Source organism: Bidens hawaiensis, unplaced genomic scaffold (genome assembly GCF_021521415.1).
Source record: "Bidens hawaiensis isolate Kalapana, Puna unplaced genomic scaffold, B.hawaiensis_p1.1 tig00001960_1, whole genome shotgun sequence".
NCBI lineage: Eukaryota > Viridiplantae > Streptophyta > Magnoliopsida > Asterales > Asteraceae > Bidens > Bidens hawaiensis.
Window position 1 is genome coordinate 628,236 of NW_027491108.1, and position 6,553 is coordinate 634,788.

At 35.5% G+C, this 6,553-nt stretch overlaps 1 pseudogene; it reads right to left on the bottom strand.

The window, feature by feature from the left end:
* Positions 1–3,886: 3,886 nt before the first annotated feature.
* On the bottom strand, positions 3,887–6,553 carry LOC143601764 (pentatricopeptide repeat-containing protein At3g63370, chloroplastic pseudogene; annotated as a pseudogene).

Below are 6,553 nucleotides of genomic sequence, written 5' to 3' on the forward strand. Positions count from 1 at the left end.
TAGGTGCTGTTTGTTTTTTTAGAGGTAAAATGTCTGCAGTCTGCGGACCACATCTAAAGACATCTGTAGCAGAAGAGGTGGACCAAACCTCTGCACTTTGCAAGAAAAAGACTGTTTGTTTTTTAACGTCTGAAGGCTGTTAAAACTTTCAATATAAGCTCTATACCAAAAACACAAATTATCCAGCAACATGTAAAAATATATAAATCTAAATTTTATACCTCTGAACAAGCAAATTATAAAACTTACATTAACAAATTTCCACGTGAATGTTTTTTCCTCAAAAAGTTTCTTCAATTGTTTTCGAAAGCAAATAGTTCATACATAATGAATGAAACGAGCCAAAACTCGAGCTTAAAACAACTCACAAGTCGATGACATAAACCTAAACTTTCTACAAACCTTTTTTAACTAAAAACTTTCTATAGACTTTTTATAATCCTTAACTTTCTTCAACCTTTTTCAACTAAAAACTAATAATACTTGAACAATTATGCAAAATTATAATTGAACAAAAAAAAAACTAATCAATTAACAACTCAATTGAACAAATCAATTAACAAGAATTCAATTAACAAAAAATTTAATAACTTAATTGATATCTGATGGAAATAATGAGTTTAGAAGAGGTTGGAAGACTATGGCCCAAGTCTGTACCAAGAAGAGGGCGCGCAGACGTTTTTTAATGAAACGTCTTTGAAAAAACAAACAGTCTGCAGAAGGCAATGTCTGCGCGTGGTTTGCGCGTTGCAGACAAAAGACGCCAGGAAGATCTTTTGTAAAAAAATAAACACTACCGTAGTCTAAGCTTCAGATCTGTTTAGGTATTCCCTTTTTACTCAATGTTATTTACTCTTTTCTTATCATCATACTTACTTGAACAGAAATTAAAATTATTAATAATAATAAATCTGTTTTTAAGTTAGAAACTATGTATGACTTGTTGACTTCAAATCTGTTATGTTTAGATTACCTCTATGTATGATTTTGGGAAAATGTATAGTATATATTTGTTATTTTTTGGAAAACGTATGGAGAATATATTGAAGGCGGCATTTACTGTTCATGTTTTATTGAATCGTATCACTTTGTTTTTTCTATCACAATTTATTAACTGAATATTATCATTGGGTTTTGTTTTTGTTGTTGTGCATCTTCGTCATAAACTCTTGTACCTGTTTATGATGTTTTGCTATAGTGACTAATTCATTTAACTTTCATCTCTTTATCATTTTTTTTAATTATTTATTTGTTTTAACAGTTTTTCTTCTTGTCTTTGTCAGGAAAGAGTTTATTATATTTCCTGAAGAGGAATTAAATTTGAGGGTTGTGGCTTCGTTTGGGAAGAAGATGAACTGGCCTCCTGCTGACAACCGGGTGAGCTAGTTTTTATTCCTGTTGCATCCTAATGTTATTATGAATTACAATTATTCAAAACTTCCTAATTGGTTATTTTGTTACTCATCTTTTCGTTTCAGTTTGACCAGCTGGTTGAGGCTGTTTTTGGTAGTGGCCCATTGGCGGGTGTTGTCGTCGATGGGATATCGTCAAAGCTTGCTGATGTTAACGTTTTGTTAGCTTTAGATGGCCATATTAGTCGGATCAACAACCCAGCAGTGAGGGTTCTGGCGCAAGCTGGCCAGCTTGCTGTTAATGAAGTAATCAAGGGAGCTGTTTATTGGGTTATTGCTAATTTGTGTACACCGAAGCCTGCTGGGGAGGACAAGGAAGAAGTTGGTGGTTCAGCAGGGAAAAAAGATGGTGGTTCAGCAGCAGATGGTTAGAATGAAAACAAAGGTGGTGGTGGTTTTTAGTCCACGGTTGTGTTTTTTGCATTATGTGTCGATCGTAAACTCAGTTTCTTTGTATATGTTTGCTTTTTGGGGATTCTAGTACTCGTATGGATGAATTGTTTTGTGTTTCAAGTTAATTGTAACATGATTGTAACCATAACCGGGAAGACAAGACGGTAGCATCTATCTTTATTTAGTTATGGAAAATTAGACTTTTCAACTTTTTTGCTTTGTTTATTGTTGTTATTAACACATAATTGAATTAGAGATGGTTAAACGGATGTTAGGTAATTTACAGTGTCGACAAATGGTAGGCTGGGCCTTGCTGTTTGTGGCTGTTGATCGTTTTAAGTAGTGATATATTGTTGTTGAGGAGGGTGAAAGAGATTTGGTCTTTTGGACAAGCATGGTCAACGCATACACGATGCACGGATTGGAGATGAGAATATTAGTCCGGATGATGCAAGTTTCTTGGCAATTGTTTATGCTTGTATCCATTCATTGTTGGTTGATGAAGGTAAAGCTTTTTTAAAATTAATGGTGGATGGTTATTATCAGTGGGCCGAACATTATACTTGTATGGTTGATCTTCTTGGTCGTGCAAATAGATTAAAAGACGCAATCTTGCCTATTAAAAACATGAAAATTATTAACCAAAACGCTTCCATTTGGCGGTTGCTTCTTGCTGCATGCGAGATACATCGTAACATAACTTTAGGCAATTTTGCAGCCAAAAAGCTTCTTGATTTAAATCCATACGATATAAAGAATTATGTTATCGTATCAAATTTCTATGCTTTATGTGACCAAAAGGATGATCTTGATCACATAAGAAAGAAAATGAGACAAGAGGGTTTGAAGAAAGATCCCGGTTGTAGTTGGATTGAGATCGGGAACAAGATTCATGTTTTTATAGTTAGAGATAAGTCTCATCTGGAATCGGGTGAGATTTACATGAAACTAGGTAAAATTAATGATGTTTTGAAGAGGGTATTTAAGTTTGGGTTGTGCTGAGTTTAACCCGACTCGGCTCGGCTACAACCTTATCTCATGAAAGTCATAGGTTTGACTTTACTTTTGTGAATGTATATGTGGAGAAGGCATTGCGTAATGTAGAGATGAAAAATAAAGAATCTGTGTATCAGGCGTGAATCTGAATTTGCAAGAATTCTTTAGTGTATGGTATCTTGGTATCTTTCGTATCTTATTAATTATTTATTAGTTTCAGCAATATGCTTTGTTGACTTTTGCAGGTTTTCGTTGTAAAAAATACCAGCTATGTATAACAGATGGGGAGATCATAATGTTGGCTTTCATTTGGGTTAAAAAATGTATCAAAGTGGAATTCATTGGTGTGGGAATCGTGGCTAGCAAATCCAATAAGCTGCTTGTAGATGAATTGGATTTTTCTTAATATGTGAGAGCTGGATTGAGCCATTTAGTTTCTCTTAGAATTAGATCTGGACTACTGCATTATTTGGAAAAGTTGAAAGATTGACTTTTTTACCCTGAGTCTTTGTTTGGGTTTGTTTTGGCCATATGTTTTGATTGGTGTACTCAACTTTATCGGTTTGTTTGGTTAATTCCAAAAACACTGTTTTGTTCAGTTAATTCAGTTTAAGTTTTTTGACATTCGGTTAATGCAAACTCATTGTTATTACTTTCAGTTTAACTTTTTCAGCAAAGAACAAAGGGTGTTTGACATTGAAATATTATTACCTAGGCGTCGAAGTTACCTTTTTTTTTAACTCAACTTATAGACCGGTGCTATAGTAGTAACAAACATCTCTACTTAGTGGATTATAGCAAATCCATTATTATTACATTCAAACTCATAGTTAAAATATTGATTTGTTAAGTTAGGTAGGTTAGTTTGATTTAAGGGTTTTTTTTTTCTTAATATCTTGGCTTTCTTATTTCCAATATTCTTTTATTGTTTTTTTATTCACTTTTGTTTTAGGTTTAGTGTTCTTTTAACTCTCATGCTTTGTTTTATTAATGTTTCGACGCCAATATATTTTAATGATTCAACGCCCCCGCCGCATCGCACGGGTTCCATACCAGTATATATATATGTGATTACAAAAAACGTTTCACCACAAGTCTTTACAAGAGCATACTCCAAACCCAAAATGATGGAATCTATTAGCATCTCTAACAATAATTTCCCTATCATAATACTTGGAAACAAGCTTACTAAAAGTATGACAATCATCACAAACACGAAGATTCTTTGTAACATGAATTGGGGTTCCTTGTGTTCTAAGTAACCCATAAGCAATGGCCAATCTTTCACTATGACCATTTAACATCTCTCCTTTATCTTTCTCAGTATACCCTCCTACCCTCTTCAAAACATCACTAATTTCGCCTAATTTCATGTAAATCTCACCCGATTCCGGATGAGACTTATCTCTAACGGTAAAAACATGAATCTTGTTCCCGATCTCAATCCAACTACAACCGGGATCTTTCTTCAAACCCTTTTCTCTCATTTTCTTTCTTATGTGATCAAGATCATCCTTTTGGTCACATAAAGCATAGAAATTTGATACGAGAACATAATTCTTTATATCGAATGGATCTAAATCAAGAAGCTTTTTGGCTGCATAATTGCCTAAAGTTATGTTACGATGCATCTTACATGCAGCAAGAAGCGACCGCCAGATGGAAGCATTTTGGTTAATAATTTTCATGTTTTTAATAAACAAGATCGCGTCTTTTAATCTGTTTGCACGACCAAGAAGATCAACCATACAAGTATAATGTTCGGGCCACGGATCTAGACCATAATCATCCACCATTAATTTGAATAAAGCTTTACCTTCATCAACCAACAATGAATGGCTACAAGCATAAAGAATTGCCAAGAAACTTACATGATCCGGACTAATATTCTCAACCAACATTTGATTAAATAAACGAACGGCTTCTTTCCCGAATCCATGCATCCCGTATGCGTTGATCATGCTAGTCCACAAAACCAAATCTCTGACCTCGTTCGACTTAAACATGTTAAACGAACTCTTTAAACATCCACACGAAGAGTACATATCTACAAGAGAGCTTGAAATTGAACCTTGAGAAACAAACTGTTTTCTAATTATATACCCGTGAATTTCTTTTCCTTTTCTTAATGCTGATAAACTCAAGGCAGTTGAGAGTAAGGCGAGTAACAAAACTGAATCAGGCTCGGTTTTTGTTTCCTTCATGGAAGTAAAAACATCAAAAGCTTCACTTGCAAGCCCGTTTTGTACGAGACAACACATTATACTTGTCCAAGAAACAACATTCTTTACCTTAATAAGCTCAAAAACGTGAACCGCGTAATCTATACATCCGCATTTCCCATATGTGTTAACGAGTGTATTCACAAGAACAAGATATTGTGCCCCTTTCCGTATTATACGCGCGTGGATTTCTTTCACACCCGAATTTGACTTCAATTCACCACACGCTTGCAGAATGCTTGCAAGCAGTACCGAATCAGTTTCTATTCTGTTTATTTGAGCTTGGCGAAATGACGATAACGCCCTCGAATAATATCCGTTTTGGGCATACCCTGAAATAATGGTCGTCCAGGAAATATTATCTTTATATTTGATGCTTTCAAATAGGGACTCCGCATAGCTCATTTTACCACACTTTGCATACATATCAACGAGTGTATTACAAACCTGCAAATCAGAGACCATCATTCTTTTCAAGGCGTATGCATGAATTTCCAGACCGTTTAACAAAATCCCCAAACGACTGACTGCAGATATGATGCTTATAATTGAATAAAGGTCGGGTTTTTGTCCCGCATTTTGCATTTGGTGAAACAGATCCACAGTATCGTCATAAAGGCCGTTTTGAACGAATCCGGATAGTAAAGAGTTCCAAATAATACTTTCTTTTCCATCCATAGAATAAAAGATACTTGCAGCTTCTCTCATTTTGCCGCATTTTGCGTACATAACAATCAATGCATTCGTCACATGTGTATCTTGATAAAGACCTGATTTTAAAAGAAAAGCATGAAGCTCCTTGCCAGATATTAGATACAACGACTCATCACAAGCGTTAAGAGTGGCAACGAAAGTATACGCGTTCGGCAGAACATTAAATATCTGCATTTCTCTAAACAATTTTAACGCCTCTAAAGACAACCTGGAAGCAAAATAAGCTGAAATAATCGAATTCCACGACACCACATCGGTTTTTACATCAAGTTTCTCAAACAACATCTTTGCCGAATTCGAATCCTTGCATTTTGCATACATTCCCATTAACGAATTAATAACATACATGCTACAAACAAACCCTAATTTAACAGCCGTGGCGTGAAGTTGAGCCCCGCAACAACGGTCTTCAACCTCACCACAAGATTTCAAAACCGACGTAAAAGTACTCGCATCGGGACGAGTTCCCGACATGTTAATATCCATAAACAACTGAATTGCTTGAAAGGGGTCTCCATTTGTGATATAAGCTCCAATCAAAGCGTTCCAAGTGAAAACAGTTCTTTCAGGCATTTCATCGAAGACCTTGTGTGCATCCAACAAGGACCCGGATTTCCCATATGATAACACGAGCTTGGTGCTTAAAAAATTTGTGTCAACAAGGTGAGAAGATTTGATGAGATGGGTATGAATTTGTTTGACTTGTGGTAAAGATTGCCTGGTGACACAGCGCTCAAGAACTGAGGCATAGGCGTGCGTTCGTTGATCGTTTGTAAGTGAAACGAAAGCTTGTTTGAACGTCAATGGAGGGTTCAT